The sequence below is a fragment of the Gobius niger genome (assembly GCF_951799975.1).
Source record: "Gobius niger genome assembly, chromosome: 7".
NCBI lineage: Eukaryota > Metazoa > Chordata > Actinopteri > Gobiiformes > Gobiidae > Gobius > Gobius niger.
In genome coordinates this window covers 19,052,337-19,076,006 of record NC_136858.1, presented here as the reverse complement: position 1 = coordinate 19,076,006, position 23,670 = coordinate 19,052,337, and the positions used below count along the sequence as shown (strand labels likewise).

Genomic DNA, 23,670 nt, shown 5'->3' with positions numbered 1-23,670 from the left:
ACACACACAGATTGAAGCCATGGGTCAAATTTCTGTTGCGTTGTCCCGCACTCACGAAACACACCATTATCATTCATCCGGGCTAGTGTGCAATACATCACCTGCATGGAGGAAACCAACCTTTGTTTTCCCTTCCTTCTATTGGTCAAGTTCTTTGTGTTGTTTTATGTTTGTTTTTTAAACCTTCGCTGTACCGACCACCTTTTTGAAGCGCTGCCCCTCCCTCTGCTCATAAGTGATTGGCTGTCTCAGAGTTGGTCGTTCTTCCCTGGCACCCAATCAGAGACGGGCAACTGTTGCATCCGCAGGCTTCTCTGTTGCAGCAGAGTGAGACCGAGAAAGGTCTGTGCACGGGTCCTCTGTCCACCTTTAATCAATGTCATCTTCAGCGCCCCTATGACTCATTCAGACCCGTGCGGATAGTTGAGGATACAGCTCCAATTAACTTCTGCTGAGTTCGACACAGAAGCTGATACATATTTCAGAATGGCGGACAGTTAAGTCACATGCGAGCGCAGAAAAACGGTGGCACAGGCGAGGTTGGGGTTTAGTTTCCGACGCCCTCCATCGGCAGTGCCACGTCTGTCTCTCCATCCCGCCCGCCTCCTTCTCTTCTCTCCTCTCCTCTCCTCTCCTCTGCTTGTGAGTCTGTGCGCGCGCGTCCCCTCTCGCTCAAAGCGCTCTTGAAGTCGTCGGAGGCAGGACGGATACGCAGCGCGGGCAACTGTAGTGGCTGGAGGCAGAGAGACTGTGGAATGTGATGAGCTCTTCCTAAACGGAGACCAATATCCACAGCATCCACTGCCACTCACGAGCGTCTGTCCCGCGCGTTCCCCGGGGGGGAGGCTGAGGACGCGTGCGCTGGTACTTGGTGCGCTCTGCATGGGGGAAAGGCTGGTCAACTCAACGCATCAAGGAACATCCCTCGCTTTTGGCTTTGGGTTGTGCGCACAGGCAGCTCCGTGGATGTGTGGGACGTTGGAAGACAGGAGAGCGGTGATATTTCAGTAGGATTGCTTTGCATCTGCCGGTTCCCATATCCAGCCCAGGTAAGCTTTCATTTGGCGTGTTATTTTGTTTGAAAGCAGTGGTGCTGAAAGTCTTGTTGCACTGTTCGCTGCACTGCCCTCGGGGTCTGGAGGCTATAGGGTGCTGTGCAGGTTTGCAGTGACTATTGGGACTGCATGTGGAACGTCTGTGAGCGAGGTTTTTTGGGGGGTCTTGAATCCTGTGCATTTGGTGATTCATGTCATAGTGAAGTGTTTTTGGCTGGTTTCATTTGACACCTTAAAATGTTACTTTGAACCCCCTCAACATGATTGAGTGTGTCGGAATTGCACAGCTCATTTCTCAAGACTTTGTTGCATCACGGTTTGTGCGCTGAGCTGCTGTTCCCTTCCACGTCTTCATCATGTGGAATCAACATCTTGAAACGAGTGTCCCTTAAGGCTCCATATGGTTTCGTCTATTCAGTCCATTTAAATACTTCAGCGGCCATTCCGCGTCCTTGCCCTTTTTTAACGTGCGCGCACCGGAGCCAGCGGAGCGCCCTATACACATCGCATACAGATCACTTGGCCAGCGGGCTCGTTCCGCACTCAATTAGCTCCGCGCTCCGCTCCCTGCAGGGCAACGGGCATCGCTTTTTAATTGTAGCGCCCGCTCGTATTTTTAATGATCTTTGAAGAGTCACGTCGTAAAGGGGGGGTGAATGAGTTTTACTGGGCCGTGCGTGGATGTTGGGGTGCACTTATATCCGCGTATGTGTCAGGGGCGCACGGTTTTAGATCACTTGGAATGGCTTGGTAACGCGCAAGTGTTTGGTATTCATGGCACAAGTGAAGATTGCTGCTCTCCGCCAGGCAGTAATCTCCACACTGTTGCGCTGCGCAGCCTCACACAGCCTCCCCATGCTCTGCTCCCGCGGTCCTGGGGGAGCCATTCACAAAAATCATTTGCTGCTGTTGGCTTCTGCTGCTGCTCGACTGCGCTGTTTGTTGTGGAAGCCTTATTGTGTGGAAGTCCACAGCTCAATCAAGTTAAAGGCACTTTGATTTCACACACACCAGTCAGTGAAATGAGACTCCCCGATGAGCTCACAGGAGAGTGTCGGACAGACTGCAGGAGAAAATATATATCCGACTAAACATGGACGCAGCTTCTTAAGAGGAAATATAGTTTTTGTTCACGGGGTTTTTTGAAGGCGTGAAAATATGCACATCCCTCTCTCTTCCAAGCGTCCGCACAGACTCACACACAGATGGCCTGCTTGGTTTTCAATTAGACTTTTGCTTGTGTGAGTGTTTTCTTCACACTATTCCAATATTTATTTCTGTTGACACGTGAATTAATAAAGTCTTTATTAAAAGAAATACTGCTTCAGTCTATTAACACTAAGTTAAACTAAATATGCTTACATTTTACTTAGTTTTTATTATTAGATAGATAGCTTAGATTATTTATCACCCTGTTTCAGTTCCTTTTTGGCCAATCACAACCATCAAAAGAGTGATTTTGCTTTCTGAGACCAATCTTCGTAGTGTTCTTTGAGGCAGACCATGTGCTGGAGGGTGAGAAGCATTTTGGGGCTACATTAGATCCATGTTGAACTGGATGTTTATTGCCTTTGGTCCCAGCCGCTGGCGCCTCTAAACGGCTGATTGTGTTTGTGGACTTGTGCATAATACGCTCCCGAAGCAGCACCGAGGGCTGATTTATTCTGTGAGAATAGGGAGAATTGATTAAAGAGGGGCTCAGAATGCAGCCGTGAAAACATGTCTGCGTCAGAGCTCTCTGAGGAGGCCGGCATAGTGTTACAGAATATGTTAAGAGTCTGACTGTCCGTTTTTAGATGAAAACAATGGGAGCTGATTTTTTTTGTATGTATGAAGAGAAATCACTTTTCTCTTCTGGAGGCTTTGTTCCGTGTGACCATTAAGCCCTGAGGAAAGATATCTGAATACCTTTGACAGTTATTCCCCCCCCACCCCACTCCAGAGCTCATTGTGTAACAGATATCCATCTATATTACAAGGCCATGGTTAATATTGTGGAGCTGGCCTGTTTCGAGTAATCAGGTCAAAAATAATCTCGAATGCTCTTCAACATAACGTTCGAGACTGTTTCGTACTGTGAGAGAAATCACAATCAAATCAAATCTCAAATTGAAGGGGTGCAAAGTCAATAAAAGGCTTTGCCATCACTGAGGCTGTACAATCAACCAGTTACGTCGTCTCCATGGGGTTCATGTATTAAACCTGCCAGGTGCCTGTGGATTTCAAATCCTTGATTTACATTTTCTCTAAAAAGCTTTTATGTTAAGGGGCAGTCTATGCGTGCTATGGGTGCTTATAGAGGCCAACGTACGCCTTCTGGCAGTTTGTAGTTTGACCCTGTAGAAAATGAAAATAAAAAAAAGCTGTATTTCCAAAGAGTTCTGTTGATTCAAGCACTTATCCTGAGGCCAACAATCAAAAGCAACACAGTTTTCGCCCACTGAAAATGGTCAAGCAGATGAGAATAAGTGTTTTATTTGGGGGGGTTTCAGTCTTTTCTCAAAGGACAGGTCAAAAATCGCATAGCTTGTCACAATAGCAACCAAGAAAAGAAAATCCTGCAGAATCATAGCCTTCACTGGCTTTGCCATTATGTTACTATCGGAACAAAGAAAAAGATTGATACCAGAATGAAATCCATGTCTGTGCCTGTTGGTCTTGATGGTCAAGGATGCGTGGGGGTTGTGGGGGGGGGGGGTATGACTCCCATTAGAAGCGCCTGACAGGCAGCGTGACTTCTATTACCAAGGATCACCGTGGCTTTTCCAGACGCGCGGCTGAAAGAAGAGCCTCCCCTGTCCTGTCGCTCAGATAACATGGCTCCCACGGCTCCGTCTGTGGGGCAAGAGAGATCAGGGAGTTGAGCGCAGATTTGGGGCTAAAAGGAGGCTTAGTGTGACAGGGCGGAGGTATCAGGTTATTTACCGCGGAATCACTGCTGAACTCTCTGAACACCGGCTTGCTATGCGTAAGGATATGTTTATTGCTTCTCTTAAACATGGCTTCTTGTACCTTTTGGTGAAATTGCTTGTTTGTCCTGAAGTCTTGATAAAACGCCCTTAACTTTTTGTCATGGGCTGCACGATGTGTCATGAAATCCTTCAGATTCACATCGGTTTTGTCTTTACAGATCTACAATGAAAATTTCTTTTTTTTGTTCGAATGAATCCTTTGTGGTCTTCTTGCTTAGGTCTTGGATACGTTTTGATTGTTGGATCAAAATATCACGATATATTAATATCGTATTCATATCATAACATATATTCATATTCTTTTCATATATTTGCACCCATACAGCTCTGATCATTGAAATGCAGTGTTTTTCAGTGACTCATTTTAGTCCTGCAATGAAATAACTTATGCAGAACTGCTGTAAGCATGTATAGTGGCTTCTGTTGCTTTGGGGAGAAATCCTCTGCAGACCATTTTAAGTGATAGTCTGTAAGTTTGTGTGGATGGATCGAGTAAAATTTGAAAGTAAACAATCAAATCCTTCCCCTCTGTAACCAGAAAGCCCTTCTTAGTTTGCAAAAAGAGGAGAGCAGGAACAGAATTTTCAAAAGTAAATGATCAAGCTCCTCCCCCTCCCTCCTGATTGGACACACACAGGAAAAGCTTGCCTCATTGGTCGACGCGGGAGGATACTAGACTCTGATTAGTTGCTATGATCCGGGAAGGAGGGACTTTACAAAAAGTATATACTTACTTAACATCAAAAAAGCAAAACCAGGTGGTCGATTTTGCACATTTTATTAAATCTGTAGTACATTTAGACCTCCAGACGATCACTTTAAATGTGAAGCCGCCCGCCTAAAAAAATCCCATACGTATTGGACATTGTGGCATGGAAGTTTATTTCCGGGGCTGCATATGGGCCCGCTCAGAGGGGGACCTCCATCACATCTATTACTACTCTATGATCTGTATTTACTTTACGCCAAGCTGCTCACTCTCACATATCAACACAGCGGCATGCTTCTAAACCAGGAAATGAAAACTGACTTCAAGCTACACATCAGAGGCTGGCCTAAAATGATTGCTATACATTGGCGTTACCCCCATTTCATTTTCAGTATATATATTTTTATGTGCGTAAGGTTATTATAGTATTACACCAATTCACATGATAACATTTCAGCAGTACTCATTTTAATATGAGATTTCAACGCTAGAAATACATCACTAAACCGACACGTCTACAATGGCAGAGTCGTAACACCTCTACAGGAAAAGTAAGATCTTGTAATACTAGCTGAGACCCGGCCTTCGGCCGGGCCTCGCTAGTCTCCACATTTGATATTCTGAGATTATGAGTGATTACAAAGAAATGTCCAACCCGTCACACAGTTCAGCTGTAGACCAGTGGTTCCCAACCCATGCCAAAAACTATGGCCACTACAAATGAGTAAAAGAATGAATGCAAAAAAAAATGTCAAACAAACTGCAATTGGAGTGTTTGATGCACCCGTACTCTTTTCTTATAAACTACAACGACAATATTTTCGCTAAACTCAGGGAATAGAATTCAAGAGACAGTGGAATAATTATGGATAAATATTAGGGGTTGAGCTCTAACGCTTTGGTTCAAAGTGCAGGACCCGTGGTTTGGTGCATCACGGTAGTTTACAATCCAAAAAATAATGAGTAGGTTTAGAAATGAAATAGCCTAATTATCGTTGTTAGACAGTATTTATAACCTTACAATAAAATTGGCAATGCTTTCCAAGCTGCTTTAGAATAAAATGTACCTCTGGGCTCAATACGTGAAAGCAAAATAGAAAACAAAAGGTACAGCAGTAAAAAAAAAGATAAAAAGAAAAAAAAATACGCAGTGCAGGCCATGCGCTCGTTAAGTTGTAGTGTCATTTTCGCTTTTACTCACACGGAGGATAAATCAGTCGGAGCAGCGCGTGTGATTAGAGGCTCGTGTTTGAGCAGGTTTTGGGCACGCACGCACACGCACACACATACGCACACGCACACGCACGCACACATGGCCCTGTTTGGATGCGCACGCGTACACATACATACACACACACACGCACACACACATCGCCCTGTTTGTACGCGCGCACACGCACGGCAGTCAGATCTCGTGCACTCGGGTTTTTGTGACAGCGGGTTGTCCTCGGACAGCAGCACCGCGGTCCATATGGACCCGTTGTCAATGCCCGCGAGCGGTGGGAGTCGTGACGTGGGGGCCGGCCGCGGATGTAATAACACCAACCACGCACACACTCAGTACTGTCGCCAGGCTTCCTGGTGTTCCCAAACGGTCTCCCATCCCAGTCCTAACCAGGCCTTTCCCTGCTTAGCATCGGAGGAACGGTCTCCCATCCCAGTTCTAACCAGGCACTTTCCTGCTTAGCTTCAAAGTCGGTATGGGAAATAAACATGGCGGCGCCCAGGCGGCGGCCATTGAGATAGCGTTTTCTATAATAGATGGTGCTGCGCCCGGGGTGGAGTTGAGACACAGAGGTGCACCTGGTGGACATAGGGGGCGCTGTTGCCTGCCCCCTCAGGCTGTGCTCTGCTCTTTCATTCCTGTCGAATTCACCTCAAAGTTCCGTCTGAAGTTTCAGAGTCCTCCCGGAGTACCAGGCTCCATTGGAGAGCCGGGTCTGTTTTAACACTCCCCAGGGAGGCAGGATTCAATCTGACCCCCTCAATCCCTTAAATAAGAGTCTGCCCTGGTAGCTTCTATTTCCTCCACCCCCCTCCCCGGCTGCTCGGGGAGGTATAGGGCTGAGTAGGAGGTGTCGCTTCATTCGCTGTGTGTTTTACCCTCCGTACTTCCCAGTCTGACAGGAGTAAAGCCTCTTTATTTGGGGGAATGACTGTGCTCCGCTGCCAGGCGCACTTAATGGAACACACAAAATCCATCCTGGTTCCCGTCAGAATCAGAAACAGAATAGGTTTTATTGTTTGTCAGTCAAGGGACATTCACAAACTAGGATTTGCTCAACATGAAACAATATTGAGTCTATGATGACATGCAAACAAAGTTAATTAACTAGGCTAGTCTAAGTTTAGACTTCACAAACTGAAACGCATGTCGTCGTTGTATTCGTTTAGCAGTTCGTGTTTCAGTTTTATCTCACTTGCGAACCCAGCAAACCGAATCTTCATTTCATCCCAGATCTGATTACAATACAATAATCATCACCACGCTTTTCCCTACATTGCTCTAAAATCTTGTCTTGCTTGTGTAACAGAAACTGTAAACCTGACTTTTTGTTGAGCTCAGGTTTCATGAGTCTGGTACCCAGTTCAGGTGTGTGGCTATGTGAATGTTCTGTAATGCAGCACGCCGCCGCGCTGGTGCATGCTTCCCTCCATTCGCTTTCAACATGTGTTCCCCTCATCATCTCCCGCAGCACACGCTGTTCTGGGCTCTGTCACATTATCCCTATTTTCCACAGAACGAAACAGTCCGCCCTGAAACCTCTTTCTTCTTTATCTCCGTTAATTATTCTAGAATTACACTCATTCTCACTGGAACTGGAGCCAGACTCAGCCGTTTGCATGTATTATTCCGTGTGTGTCTGTGCAGGGGAAGGAAAAGGATGCTAGGGCTTTATGATTCTTTGACACGTACTACAAAGGCAGCGATAATTGCTCTGGCCAGTTGCATTTTAATTTCTAACTCTTGAGATCATAGGTCTAATTTATAAGCAATACCGGCGTCTCCACAGTGCAGCTGCTCTGAGGTAGAGTGACAGACGCACTACTGCTAATCTGTCCGGCCGACCGCCAGTCTTGACCAGTGAACAAGCATTTAACCCATGATGCAACACTACACACAAACAACATACAGTGCACTCTTAGTTTCTTTCAATCCCTGCTGACACCACTCATCGGTGACTACGGTGAAAAGTGCAGCTGCTCAGTTCTCCCATAGCATGACATTAAGATTATGATTAGAGTTTTGAAAAGACAGAATAAGTAAAGGATGTTTTTGAAGTGACATATAAACACTATGTAGCCTATAATCCTCCCGTTGCTCTGGATTTGAGCGCGGGACAGGGCCGCTGTAGGTGCGAAGCAGGCCGGGCTCAGATCGATGGTAATTCCACATTAGTGGTGATTTGACGAATCCGGAGTATTGGCGATCAGAAGTGAAAGACATGGATATTGACGGCGTTAGATGAGGATGAATGAGTCCAGGTGGAGTCTGCATCGACCTGCTCCTGTGTCGATATTCCCATACGGTACATATGCAGTATGTAAAGGGTCTGGAAAAAGAAAAAGGAAAACCACGCGGCTCTCCATTTCTTCATAATGAAAACTCTTCTCAGACTGTGGTGTTTTTCACTGGGGTTTGATTAATGAATGCTTTCTTTTTGTTTGTCATAGACTTGATTTTTGCTAATTTATTCCAATTCATGTCAGTTGGGAGGTCAGTTAATTTATGAGGCGGTATTTTTTTGTCAAATATCAAAAAGGCAGACTTGTTACTCAGGTTCATACTGCCCCGTTGTTCGTCTCCTCCAGTTTCGTTTGGTTTATTATTTGCTCACAAAAACATTTTCGCATTTTGAGTCAATATGAACTCTTTCTTGTTTAGACTGAATCTGAAAAATTATTACTTTGGCAACAGCAAAAGTCCGTCGTCGTTGTCTTGGAGCCTCAAAATGGGAAAGGAGTTCGAGAGATAGCCTCGGTGCAAGGACGCTTGGATGTTTCGGGGCCCGTCGGCGTGTGCTTTGGTCTGTGTGCCTGTGTGCGTGTTTGTTTGCATACACGGTGTGTGACAGTGATTTGCTTCAGTCTCATGACTGCTCAGCTTCGTTTCAGAACATCCGCAGATAACTCTTAACTCAATCCACGGCCATTAGAGCCGCACATAAGGATCACGGACACTCAGTTGTTGTTGTTTTTTGGCAATTAATTCCCGATCACACAGAGCCGAGTTAGTCCGAGGGTCAAGGAGAGAGGTAATGAGTCGTTAGCTTCACATAATTCACCATCATAATTTATCCATAATTAACGTTGTGTGCATGTGACCTGCAGACAGCCGTGGCACCGCTGGATGACCCAAAGTATTAGTAAAACATTCCGTTCAAGTCTTTGACCTCCTGCTCTTGACCGACGATAATCTCATAAATCTATCTGTAAATGGGGGGAATGAGAAGCATGTGATGCGCAGTCACGGCGGTTCACTTATTTGCAGTAATGTGATGTACTGTACAGCGCAAAAACACCATGTCTGTGCAAGTAAGTCAATCAGTGTTTGTTATTTGACTGGAAGCAGGAGCAACAAGTAGTAGGTCCGTGCCTCCTTTCATGTCGGCGGTTTGGTCGCTGAGGGGCTAGGCGCTGGGGTACTGGTTAAAGGGACTATACAGAGTTTAAAAATGTTAAAATTAAGTATTTTCCTCCCCCTACATGTTCCAGCCATGTCCTAATGTGTAGAATGAGCCCAGACCTTGTTCACCACAACTGCCTCTAAAATCCTGCACAGTCACTCAAAAAGGTGTTATTTCGGGTCCGAAGTGCCGTCATGCACGAGCTTAATATAGAAGGTGCAGTTACACAAAAGACCTGAGGTGGCAGCAGTGAGTATAAAATGGCAAACTTGCATCTAGCCCCTTTAAAGGATGTGGCCAAATGTCAAGGTAGTTTCAACAAAGTCTCTAAAAATGAATTTGAAAATACAAATCTGCGACCTCCGTGCTTCTCATTTTGTGGTTGGCACACTGACAGAGCAGTAGTCATTTGCACAACTATTGAAGGCATTTTGGCTCAAAAGGCAAAACCGAACCCAACAAACACATTGCAGTCGTCGTAGTTTAAAGTTTTCCAAAGTCATCCCTGATGTTAGGAGTTGAATGGGTCCGTATCTCCGCTCTTTGCACCGCCTCTGAGTGTGCTCGCAGCCTCGCACTCAGGTGTTTTGTTCTGTGTCCCTGATTTGCATAATTAACCTGCTTATGTTAATTGTGTTGAGTGAATGTTGCTGACGGGACACATTGTAAAGGTGAACTCTGGACGTCTGAGTCCTGGAGGCAGACTGTATGAGCGGGTCCAAGCACATTGTGCACACATCAACAGGGCTCGTCTGAGCGGAGGCTACGAGGTCAGGGGAGAATAAATCAAGCATTTGACCCTCAAACCAGCCTAGAATCTGAAAATGCCTGACCACTGCTGACAGAGTGAAAGATAGAAATACAGCCCGCAGAATCTGGCAGCGGCTATGGGGATCATCTCTGGAAAAACACTTTCGTATTTTTGCTGGAGATGTGCGAGGCCTTGTGAGGTGGTCATGACGAACAGGACGATTTTCCGTGTTTGTATCGCTGAACAAAGCCAAGAGGAATTTCTCCACAGAGCACGGCTGACGGAGCTGCATTATCTTATCTCACGCATTCTCAATCAGACACATAAAAACATGTACAGAGATATGAGCCTGGCCTGTTCCAGATCTGCTGTGGAAGGCTTCAAGACACTGTTCTACAAAGTTTGTGATTTTTTTCTTTGAATAATTACCATTACAGGCACCACCTCTTGCACACGTATTTAGATCTATAAATGACATGAATTAAGCTGCTTTAATTGAACTGAATGAGGCTTGTTTTAAGGACACTGTCTCAATATGAATCCATGAGTATGACTTCACCACTTGTTCGCTTAATGTGCTCTCAAGCCGCAGCGCAGTAGCTCATTAGTGGGATATGGAGAGTTCTTTTGTGTTGAGGACTGTGTGTTGCGTAGCTCTGTAGCACTCACAGGTAAGAGAGCTGGCACACCTCTCTCTCTCTCTGCTCTGAGCTGCAGGCCCCGTCACGTAATGGGATTGTTCCCCGTGATTTTGTCACCACAGAGAAATGAAAGCTGTTTGACGCCAGGAAGCGGGAGAATGGAGCTGGATGTGAGATGGCTGTACGGATCCAATCCAAAGTGTTTATGGGGCGCAGAGCTTAGGTGCGAGTGCGTCCCATGCGTATGTGTGTCTGTGGATTTACCCAGTTAGTGCTCATACAGATCTCACCGTAGCATTAGTCACGCTCATCCTGCAGTCTCCATCCACCCATGTGCATTTCATATATTTTCTTTAAAAAAAAAAAGAGTGATTTGTCTTTTTGGTTTGGCCTCTCATGTAGACGGGCCAAAAGCCACAATGCAATTCTTTACCAATGGTCACATGTGTTTACGTAGTTTTCACAGTGCACCATTGGATTCATCTGAAATGAATCAGTCTTTCCACTAAAATCCATGAGAATCTTTCTCTGATGGCAGGTCGGATTTGGCTTATGAACAGTACAGACTGTAGTTTGGCTGAAGAACCTAAAGGCCCGCGAGAATTGCTCTCTTCAGCCGAGACCTATATATAAGTGAGGATTTCCATATTAAAATGCCACGAAACTCTTTGGTCCCATATGGCAGAATAATACAAGTATTTTCATTTTTTATGAGCCAGCGCTTTTGTTTTTTATACCACACTTTAACATTTCCTTTAACTACATGCTTTTGGGATTTGAAGTGGACCCATGGCCAGCTGTCTGATGGGGAGAGAGCACGCCAAGGGGAGTGCATTTGGCCCATTTCAACAAGTGCCTCAGTGCAACCTGTCTGGAGCAGGGTGTGCACAGGCTGTCTCCAAATTTTCAGCCATAGGAGTTTTGCCTTTTTGCGTTTGAAAAGAGTGCGTGTGAATATAGTACACACTGAGGGAAGTACACAGTGACTGGTTTGCACACAGAGCATCAATACAAACCCGCCACCAAAGATACAAACTATGTTGTAAACAATCGCGATAATTGTTTACACTGTATTTAACTTAATAACTAATAGGAAGCATGTACGGTACTGTGAGTAAAAGCAGTAGAATGTGAGAGCTCATTACCTCATTTGGTTACAGGCCCCTGACAGTGTGCTGATCACTGGTGTAGGCCTCAGAGACTGGAGCTGGTGGCAGTGATCCAAAGGTCAGCTCCTCACGTCCCGCTCATAGGGAGGTGTTGGAGGCTCTGACAGCAGACGCTCTGATGGAGAGGACTGAGTGCAGCCCGCAGCAGCACCACGATGTAAAGATCAGCCGCAGAGCGGTGGAATAAGGCACATGCAGAATGGCTTTAGATCACACTTTCTAATCTGACATTTCATCATCTGACTGAAAGTACCCTAGTTACACGGGCAGAAGGCTGTGCCTCTGGGCGGGTGCATTACATATTCAGTTGTCCTGGATAATCGCAGTGTGTGCTGATGTTTATATTTTTATGTTTATGAATTCCTGTCCTTTCTGCAGGCGAGGACTCAGATGACAGTGCGACCTCTCTGACTGTGGTCACAAAGCATGAGCATCACAGGCCTGTCCGTGTAAGGCCGCGTCACCCAAAGGTGCCTCCACCAAGGTCATCCCATTATCTCCATGACACAGGGGCAGACTGGCTGCAGTGACTTTTAGCTCAGAGCACAGTAAACCACACGCTTGTACTCATATCATCATAGCTGAAAAAGAAGCGCATACACCTTTTAGAGAAAGGTAAAGATTTTACAAATAACAGGAAATAAAAACAAATGAGCACACACTGCAGTCTGTAGCAATGACTTTACAGAATTGGCCAGAGCTATATAAAGTTCTCAGCTTCTCTCCTTGACACAAACATCTCAGTGCACTTAACATTCCATTGTGTCCCACTGGGAGGGACCGAGCGGGACACAGGGGACTTTTCTCTTTACACACGCCTGCTAAACTCTACACAGTGTTCAACGGGCTCCAGTAAACCCTGGAGTGGGCCAGGTGGAGGTTTCTATATTCACAAACCGCTGATTCACTGCTCAGTCCAGCACCGGCAATCTGTGTGGGGAATTTCCACCCTGTTGTTTGGAGATAAATGACCAGAGTCACTCCACAAGTTACCACCCATAAACAGTCAGCAAACCACACAGAGCTGTATACAGTTACCTACAAAAGCCTCATCATCATCATCATCAGTTTGCTATCAGCTAAATCACACAATTGTTTGATTGTGAGGAGGGGATATGTCAGGTTTCTATGGCACAGGGCCCAATCGTGGGATTTATTTTTTATTTTTTTGAACAATGAATTGCACATTGAGTCCCTCCATATGATATTATGGCATTCTGGCAAGCGGCGAATGCATTGCAATTTCATGGACCTTGATTTCCTCTCAATGTATATATATATATATATAAGGCTTTTTCAGGAAATGGTCCCACTTACAAACAGGTGAATGCGAGCGTAAATCTGGCCATCGGTGAATGTGCACAGAGCACTCCTGACCTCCCTCTTTCATGTTTTATTCAGGCTGTATGCTAAACGGCGTTCACGTTGCACCTCTCACACCTCTCAGCTCCGCCGTGTGTTTGTGTGTGTGTAAGCACCAGAAACAGATGTATAAAGAGCTGACATTTACAGACGGCGGCTTTTTCAATTATGAGCTCTCGTCCCATTCACGCACTGCATTCATGTGCAGAAAGCGGGCTCTCCACGCTGCGCAGGTGTAGGAACATCTCCACTCCAGATGACTCTTCACTGTTCATGCAGACTCAAGTGGAGGCTCATCATCGACATGCTTAAATTAAGAATCTCTTACAGGATATTTTTGCTGCGTTTGTATGTGTTCCTCATTTTATAGCCGCTCTGCTTATGCAAAACACCTGCCTGTGTTCAGTCTCGGGTGGTTGGTCTTCCCTCCCAGCTCTGTGTTGTTTTGTGGTAAAACATATGGTCAACACTGTATCTTTAAGAAGAAATACCCTTTTTTGACATTAAGTTGATTTTTACTGGTGCGCCTCAAGCTGTGCGGCATATATACTTTACATAAACGTATTTGATGGAACAATTCAAATAGGTCTAGACTGCTAAATACTGTTCTTTTACTGTGCTGTTTTAAAATCAAATATATTATTTATGAAGCCGCTTTAATGTGCTGAAGCAATACACTGTAATGCAATTTCCTTCTTATTAGATATTTCACATGCACGCTCACGCTCACACACGTACCTCACATTACCTTCCTCTCAAGCCCTCTCCACCTTCACAAAACACACTCATCAGTTCAAAAACATTATCAGCGGACAGCACTTTACAATAAGAGCCATTGTGGAGGAGGGTTTGAGTGTCTGATGCAGGTGTCCCGTTCCACAGAGAAGGGAGAGAGAGAGAGGGAAGGGGGAGTGCTCCAGGTGAAAGCGAGTCCTCTGCGTTTACAGATGGCAGACATGTTGGGGCAGAGGTGCGGGGTTTCTTCAGGTCCCCGGCGGGGGTCGCACAATGACCCCTGTGTCCTTCGCTCAAGGGCCCAGACTGAGGCCCATTCACAGCTCATTACTCAGTGTTCCGCACGCTCAGCCGTTTTAATGGGGCAGAACATCAGCGATCAATTCTTATATTTCAAACCCCCGCCTTCTCCTCCTCCTCCCCCCTGACCACCGCCTCGCACTGTTTGCCCTATACGGCCCGGTTACAGGTTATTAATTAAGTCATGTTTAGGCGCATGTTTTGGCCACACCTGTGAAATATCATGAACAAATCGATACACTGAAGTGTTCATGCGGCCACTTCAGGCATCGTTGTATTACTGCGGGTTTATTACTGGCGGGGTCAAAGGCCAAATCAATCTGAATAGTGCCGACACTTCATAACACAACACGTCCATATGTTTGGATGAAGAATTTCTGGCATGTTTGTTTTGAAAATTGCTTATACATTGAAACGTTGGAACAATTAATCGAGATTTTTGAGGTAGTTTACGCAATGAAAAAGTGTGAAATGACACATTAAGCAAATGGAAGAAGCTGTGGTTATCTGAAGGGTATGATTCATAGATCCAGGAGCGTGCTGTGGCTGGAGAGAGAGAGTGTTGTTTGGGGTGGGGGGGTGGGGGGGCTATCTTAGATCATGACCTGCCTGTAAGCGACTGTTGGGTCTCCATGGCTCTAATGTGAGTGAGCTCGGAGTGTCAGTGCTCGGATGAATGAGCTGCCGTGGAAGGGGCACGTCCCAGCAGAGGGTGGTCTAAAAGGCTTAGCGCGTCCCCTTAGACCCGTGTGTTCTGGCCCTTGGCTCCTCAATAGAGCACAGCTAATCTGGGGGGGCGCCCCCAGGGCTGCTCCCCCTGGCTCTGTGGCCCCTCCCTCTGTTTGTCTGCCCAGTCTGAGGATGCTGCTGTTGGGGGGCATTTGGGAGGTTTTCCCGACTATCTCTCCCTTCTCCTCTCAGGCTGTTGTTAGAGATTCACTTACAGTGGGCTCGCATCGGGGACAAAGTCACACCAACACATTATTTGGCAATGTAAGAGATTGATTGTTAGAAAGTTTTCAGACCTCTTTTTGTTGTTGCAGTCTGATATGAAAATCTTTCAATAAACATTAATATTGATTCAAACGTTTTCAGTATCATGCTCCTGTGTGGATTAACTGAGCTGAAGGCGTTCAGAAGAACACAATCGCCTCTGTACTGCTTATCCAAACAGACATACACGTGTGCAAAGTAACAGCAAATAATCTGAAGTGAAAGCAGATGAGAGTGATTCCTCTTCCTGACACCGCTCTCTGACGGCCTCTCTTTATCTCCCCCCATGGCCCCTCCCGACTGTCCCCAGGGCTGTAGTGTCAGGGCTGAAGAATAGGACAGCTGTATCCAGATCAGCCCAAGACCTACAAGCCCCCGGGGGCGGGATTAGGCCAATTATGCGCTGTCAATCACCCAGATGTACAACGGCCGCTCGGATCGATGGAAGAGGATACCGGGGAGCTGTGGAGATGGGACAGGAGACAGTGGGAAGCTAGTGAGAGGATGTTGAGTCTGATGTGTGATGTGATTTAGATAAACTGAATCCTGCGCTGTTTCCATACTGTTTCTCAGGGTGCATAAGGACTTGGAGAGAGGAGCTGAGAGGCTGAGCCAAGTGCAGCAGAGAGCCAGGTCACTGCAGCTACATGTGTCCAGTCAGCCATGTTTAAGAGACTGTGGCAGCTCGGCTCTTTGTGCAACGACGCTTCAGAGCAACAAAAGCCAACCTCTACAACCTTTGGCACTTAAAAAAAAAAACTTTGCAGCTCCTCTCCCCTCTCCCATAAACTCTTTCCCTCCTGTTACTGCTCCAGTTTCTTCTCTTTTCTCAGAACCCCCATCTCCTTTCCTCAGTGGCACTAGATGAGCTGCTATGAAATGTATGTTTTCTGGCCCAGGTGAGGCTTGTCGTGAGGAGTTTCCATGAATGGGTTTTCTTTGGGTTAGTAAGGTTGCCCTTTCTAACTCAAAAACATCTTCCAGTTACAGGTACTTTCTGATCCAAGACACATTTGATTCCCCTCATCCAAAATATACCTGGGTAGAATGCTGCTTTATTCACTTGCTTTAATCATCCTGCTCTGGATTTTTTGCATATTTTCTGGATTGTGTAATAAATAGATTCCGGAAATGACAGCTTATCATGCTGTCATTGATGTGTTAGAATGCTGTTGACTAAAATTGGTGGCTTGCATATTCTGCTTACTCATGTTTACTCCACATTACGTATGCGGAGGGCGCTCTGAGGCTATTTTCCATACACTTTATATCAAATGATAAAACATGACATTTTATTGCTGATGTGCCCGAAATAAATCATCATTATGCACGATAGGACCACTTTAAAGTCTAAAAAATAAAAATTCTCTCTTTAGCTCCTCTCTTTAGCTGCTCTCCCCTCTGAGAGCGTCTCACTTCAGTGTTACCCAACCGTTCTTCCTTCGCTGTATGTTCTTGTTCACTTTTTGTCTTCGTATCCTCTTCCTGCTCGTCTTTCCTTCTTTTCTAAACCCTTTATGTTGCTCGTTTCCTCTTTCCTCATTCATTCTATGGCTGTAAATTGTGTGTCTTCATTCTGCACACATAAAAGTGAGCAGCACTTATTAATATTTGGATAGGACAGATGTGCCGGTCTTTTAAAGCGCGCTCGTGCACTTTGAAATGCTTGTCTTTAATAGAGCCCTGAATGATTCTTTATTAACCATCTGCTGCTTCCTCACTTCTCCTCGTTCCCCTTTCGAACGCTAGAACGCCCCTTCTCCTCTCTCTCTCCACATTGATTCTCCGCTCAGAGCTCTTCCTTGGCCGTCAAGTGCAGATGCGAGTGTGTGATGTCCCAAAGTAAGCGGTAATAAACCGACTGTGTGTCTTTTGCAGCAGTCAGAGGTGGCGATCGGAGCAGAAAGCAGAGCAGATGGAGGTATTTTCGGCCCATAGCTCCGCTCGGTGTTTGGTTGTGAATCGGAGCTGATGTTCTTTGTGCTCTTGGAGTCCCCTGAGACACATTTTGTTCATTTGACCTTCACTCTTAGTGCTGGTCACAAAAGCTAATGTCGTGGTCTCAGTGCACTTCTGTACTTCTTGAAGCCCTGTGGTGCTTGTTTTTCTTTATTTTGTTATTAGCATTTTAGTCATCCAATTAACATTAACGGCTTTTTCAGAATCAGAATAGTTTTTATTGCCATTGTTTGAGGGTTTGAGGTTCACAAACTAGGATTTCTTTCTCGGTGCAGAAAACAGAAGGAACCTACGATGAAGATGGGGGTGGAAGAGTCTGTCAGGGTGAGGGGGGACGGTGGGGCCGTGTCTTTCCTGAAGTCCACGATCATCTCCACTGTCTGCGTTCAGCTCCAGGTTGTTGTGGCTGCACCAGGACACCAGCCGGTCTACCTCTCCTGTAGGCAGAGTCATCACCGTCCGAGATGAGCCTGATGAGGGTGGTGTCATCCGCAGACTTGATCAGTTTTACGGACTGGTGACTGGAGGTGCAGCAGTTTGTGTACAGGGAGAAGAGCCAGGGGGAAAGTACACAGCCCTGAGGAGATTTTACTGTGGAGAGGTTTTACATTTGATTAAAGAGATCGAAAGAAGCCTCTTATGCGTGAAACGTTATCCATTCCATCAACACAGTCTGGTTGACAATCTTTGAAAATCTCTACCACAATATAAATGAGTATCCTGGATGTGTTGAAAATTTGCACAGTGAAGTCAATCTTGATTGATCGCAAAAAACAAACAAACACACAAATCTAATCGCAACCGCAGTACTTATCTGAAAAATTGCAGTGGGAAAAGAAAACGTTAAGCCTAATACCCTAATCTGTCGTCCCGTTTAGATTAAGCCTGATTGAGCGTTAGCCGGAGCGTCCCGGTGATAGATGGATGCCACGGTCTGAAGTCTGCTGAAAGTGTGAGAGGTCACTGGAGGTGGTCTCTGTTTGTCCAGGGCACTCATGCACGAAGAGCAGAGCTGCCACACTCACTTAGACAAGGCTCAGCGGGCACATGGGACCGGCCCGAGGTGCTCAGCTCGCTGTCAGGGGTCCGGAGATTGGGACGCAAGGGGCAGATTGTGGATGGGGTGTGTGGGGGGGGGCAGCAGGGTAGGTCCTTGGAGATGGTTTTGATTGATTTATCTGCGGCCCAAGCCCTGGACTGAACCTGGAAGCATCCACTCCCACTTTGTGACATTGATTTCAGATATATATTGCACTGCCGCGGAATACAGCAGAGAGCGCTTGCATACATTATTTATACTTCCACGAGGGTGAGTACACAAAGACTCTCCATGACTCTAGGGGGCGCTTGCCTGGAGAATGTAGTCGCAGAGGAGTCTCTTCTTTGGGTTCTGTATCTTAACTGTCTTTGTTATAGACCTGAGGGGCACACGGTTATACTCATTTAAACTTTGAGGGACTGCAGTAGGAAAAGTGATTTAAGGAAACAGGCTACAACAGCGGTGTCAAAAACTTTTTAGTGCAAAAAGCTTTCACCCGTGTTGCCTGCTCTGCAGTAAAAGCCGTTTCTTGTGTTCATTCAGAGTACATCTGTTTAAAATTGCATAAAAGGCAGGAAGAAATAGAGCTGTCTCTATTCACAAATGAGATCCGTTCGAAGCGTTTGCGTTCAAGAGCCATTCACCAAGATGTGCTTCGTCATGAACATCACATCACTGGCAGAATTCGCTGTAGAGATCCACAATGAAATTCTGCCAGATTTCCTGTACATTTGATAATAGTATACTTTGTGACAGCGCTCCGCTCTCTTCAGTGGATACGTTACAGGGCTTGATTCTCAAAGGTATTATTATTTGATGTTTTTCGCGAACTCGTAACATTCCTCCTGTCAGCTGTTGTGCTGGTCCCTCGGCCCCTGTGATGTGTATCGTCTGAGATCGCTTTGAGATCCGAACAAGCAGATTTTCCGCCTGTTTTAACCCTTAAGGAGGCGCTGAATTATTCATACCTTTGAGCTCACACTAGTTTTGCTAATGGCTCGGTCACAAAGCCATACATTTGTAAATTAGGGTAATCCACCTCTCCGGGACGGGCCTGTGTTACGCCGCTCCGAGTGAAGACAAGAAGCGTTTTGTCCGACCGGAGCTCAGTCAGTGGATGTGCCTGAGCCGCTGCCAGGATTTGTTGCCCGTTCGCCACAATGACCCTTTCATCCGGGCTGGGTGTGTGCGTGGAAGCGATTCTATTCTGTGAGCCCCAATCGCAATCTCTTTATCTGTCCGCAACAATGAGAGATGAAGGCTGGAGGCGCAGAGAGCAGCCTGGCGGGCGCACACTCACACAAACAAAGCCGTCTGTGGTGCACTGGGGGTCAGCGGCGCGGCCCCTGCTCCACACTTTGATCAGAATGCGTCAGAGTGCTTGATTCTGGTGCAGAGCGTGTAAACAGCCCTGTCAACACTGGCCTCCTTTTCCAGATAGATAAACACTATTTCATCCTGTCGAAGCTCGGGGCTTTGGACTCAAATGAACTGTTTCACGACAATCCCCAATCCCGCACTGTCGGAGGGAGATGGTTTACTGACTGCTCAACGACTGTGGACTTCTTTGCTGTGTTATTTTTAAGTCTGCAACTATGCTAAAATTATGACTTGATTGAGAGCAAAGAAATGGATCTGCTGGTCCTGAACAATGCACTGTAGCCGTGGTTTCACATAACACGCTTGTGTCCCGCACGCCTCGGTCTAAGTACTCGCCTTTTTACGTATGTACTCTACCCAGCACAGGCCAGGGTTGGCACTGCATGCAAGGATCGCAGTTGTTGTGGGCTGAGCCCCCACAGATGCGCACGTTACTGAAGGAAAACAGAACAGGGATAAGAGTTGTGTGACGAGACAAATGTTGTCTTTTGGTGGGGTTTATGGATGTGCCAAGGCAAATACTAGAGGAAAGAAGTAGCTAAAAGACAATGATGAAGGTAAGCAACATGCTATTGATAAGCTAACACCAGCTAAATTTGTGCTAACAGCGGCTAAATGCTATCATCGGCAAAATCACCTTTTTCAACAGCGGCATGATGTTGTGAAATAATCAGTGTTACAAAAAATATATTACTTTTTTCAGCAACTAAGGAATGTACGGAAGGAACATATTACTTACACAAAATACCGGAATATATTAGTCATTACAATTCAAGTGACTCGAGTTACAAGTGCATTTAAATGAATGAACGAAAAAATGCCAAACTCTCCCCAAATAAAATGCAGCACCAAAACAAGTTGGAAATTGGTGAATAAGATCTGCTGTTAGTTAATGTTGTGGAAAGAAAAACACAGACAATGAGAGAAAAAGCGAAGGAAAAGGAAATCTTTGCCTGCACTTTTGCTCTGGGGCATTATTGCTATTTTCAGTTTATATTTTGCCAAAAGTAGCTCAAAAGTAAGTCATAGTAGTGTAACTCAGCTACATGTATGAAACAGTAATATGTAATACAAACATATTACATTTTTAAAACTGTAACTGCTAATATATAATATATTACAATTTTAAGGTAACTTGCCCAATACTGGAAATAATAAATAATAAAATCCCTATAACCTGCATGTAAATAGTAAGGGCTGTCCTCTCTCTCTTGTTTGCCAATCAGACACTGGCAGTCTGTTCACATAATGTTAGTCTTGGTTCAGCGCCCTCTTCAGGTCGGTGGGGAGTCCTTACCTCAAGTGGAGGAGTTCAAGTATCTCGGGGTCTTGTTCACGAGTGAGGGACGGATGGAGCGTGAGATCGACAGACGGATCGGTGCAGCGTCAGCAGTGATGCGGTCGCTGTATCGGTCTGTCGTGGTGAAGAGGGAGCTGAGTCGGAGGGCAAAGCTCTCGATTTACCGATCGATCTACGTTCCCACCCTCACCTATGGTCATGAGATTTGGGTAATGACCGAAAGGACAAGATCGCGAATACAAGCGGCCGAAATGAGTTTCCTTCGCAGGGTGGCTGGGCGCACCCTCCGAGATCGGGTGAGGAGCTCAGTTACCCGGGAGGAGCTCGGAGTAGAGTCGCTGCTCCTTCACGTCGAAAGGAGCCAGCTGAGGTGGCTCGGGCATCTGTTCCGGATGCCTCCTGGTCGCCTCCCGCGGGAGGTGTTCCAGGCATGTCCTAGTGGGAAGAGGCCTCGTGGAAGACCCAGGACACGGTGGTGGGACTATGTCTCCGAGCTGGCCTGGTGTCGCCTCGGGGTCCCCCCAGAACAGCTGGAGGAGGTGTGTGTGGATCGGGAAGTTTGGGCGTCTCTGCTGAGACTGCTGCCCCCGCGACCCGGCCCTGGATAAAGCGGAAGAAAATGGATGGATGGATGGATGGTTCAGCGCGCTTTGGCCACAGCCAGAGGTCGGTCTCAAAACTTGTGCCTGTCCTGTGCTGCTGCAGTGGAGATGCTCGGCCAACAGGGTTGACCTGGCACTGGGCAGGACAGGACCTGCCAGTGGAATGATATGCCCCATATGAAAGCTTCAGTTTTCTTTTTTACATTTTTTGTAGAAAACTTTTCAAGTTATAGTTTTTAATGTATTGTTGGAGGTTAATATGTGTATAGTTTGTGTAGCAAGAAAGAAAGAGGATATGACACAGGATGAGGCTGCTACATAATAAATGAGAAATAAGGTGTCCGGAAAGTGTGCTGCTGCTATATCCTGATTCACTTCACTCGATTCACGAACGCTCTGGACGAGAGAGTAATGCGTGTAATATGCTTGAAAGTCAATGGTACCCATAAAAGATAGCCTTTTTATTCACATTATGGCCATACACTATAGTCCTCCACAGAAGAGCGTTTTAAAACATACTTCTGAGTCATAACAGTCCCAAAGCGAGGAGCACACACAAACGCCAAGACACTCCTGCACCATTGCCTGATGGTTTGGACCCTGCGTCATAAGAGACAACCCACAGAGTGCATACTGTTAGAATGATGAATAAAGAGCCTTGCTATCTTGATATAAACTTTGGCTTAAGAAGTGAGGGTCCCAGATTTGTCCCTGATCCTGCGGTTGACACACTGAATCAGAGAGAACAAGGTGGTTAGATGTTCGCTGATGTGATCTGGTGTCTGGAGACGTACAGGACGTGCTGAGCCTGGACTCCATCTGTCTGTAATCAGGAGCGGACAGGGTTGTAAGGGCCGCTGCAGCTCTGTACCAGGCTCCGTCTGTGGCACACGGGGGCCTCGCGCTGCTCTGATGAGTTTACCAGTGCGGGCCCCTTCCTGCGCTCTCTGTGGTTTTGGCACAAGAGCGGCTCTTTATGCTCTCGATAGTTTCTGCTGCACCGTGTCTGGCTTCGGCTTCCGTTTTCTGCTCTTTGCATTATACGGCTGTCTGCTACATTTTTCTTGGAGCATGTTTAGGGCGTCCTTCACGGGGCCTCACATTCTTTGGTGTTTTCACTTGATCAAAAGTAGTAGACTTTCGACCTTTTCCCATAGAGCAAAAGGCTCACTTAGTCACATAACTGAAGACCATTTAATTCTCGAGTGCTGGGTCTTACTAACCTTTACTGACCTACATAGCCTTGGTTTTTCCTAGTATAGAGCAGCATTCTTCAGACGAGTTTCCCATTATGTCAGAAAGTCAGTAATTGTGTGTTTCCTGTCCTAATTCACTTAGATGTATTTCAAAAATATCTCACCTAATTCTATAACGCAATCTAGAATTCTCTTAAACAAATTTCAAAGTGAGTTTCCTGTTGAACCCGTGAAACAGTCTGAGTCAGAGAGAGCAAGTTGTTTGCATATTCATGACGAGGAGCTCGTTTTAAAGGCGCTCTTAGGCTGAACTGAAATCGGTGAGTGGGTGGTCCTGGGGGTGGTCAGGAGGGCGTTGTCGTGGATACAGGAGTCAGTATTTCCCGTCAGAACAACACAATCCAGTAGAAACAGTAAAAGAGCGTGTTTACATCACAGTACAACCTGCCATTTAGTAAAAGTCTGTGTAATCTCCACCCCTTTAACCCCTCTGGGCCTCTCAGACAAGCCCCCCACCCCCGGAAACCCGTAAACGCTGGACAAATGAGGCTAGTGTCATGGAAATGGAGGGGTCCTGTTTGTTCCCGAGACCATGACTGGGCCGAGTCTGATCAGTTCGCAGCAGACAGAAGGATGGGGTTTCATTCAACACTGAAGAGTTGATTTCGTAGGACGGGGCCTTCAAAACTTCCATAGTATTTCTTCTTTTATTTGGCTGCCTATCCGGCGAGCTAATGAAGAGTTCAGAATGGCTTCCGGCATGTAATCCCTGTTTTATCGCAAAAAAATGCCCGGGTGCTCTCTTCTGTCCCCTGGCCAAACTCCCAGGATTACAGCTCATTGAGAGGATCTGGCCCACAGGTGAGTTAAGCTTCTTTA

At 46.2% G+C, this 23,670-nt stretch overlaps 1 protein-coding gene across 1 annotated transcript in view; it reads left to right on the top strand.

Annotated features, from left to right (window-relative positions):
- The first annotated feature begins 448 nt into the window (after positions 1-448).
- Positions 449-23,670, top strand: part of cdh11 (cadherin 11, type 2, OB-cadherin (osteoblast)) — a 72,805-nt gene continuing 49,583 nt past the window's right edge. Inside the window, exon 1 of the mRNA XM_079559426.1 lies at positions 449-1,049. The gene's annotated coding sequence lies outside the window, so the exon portion shown is untranslated. The remainder of the gene's footprint in view (positions 1,050-23,670) is intronic.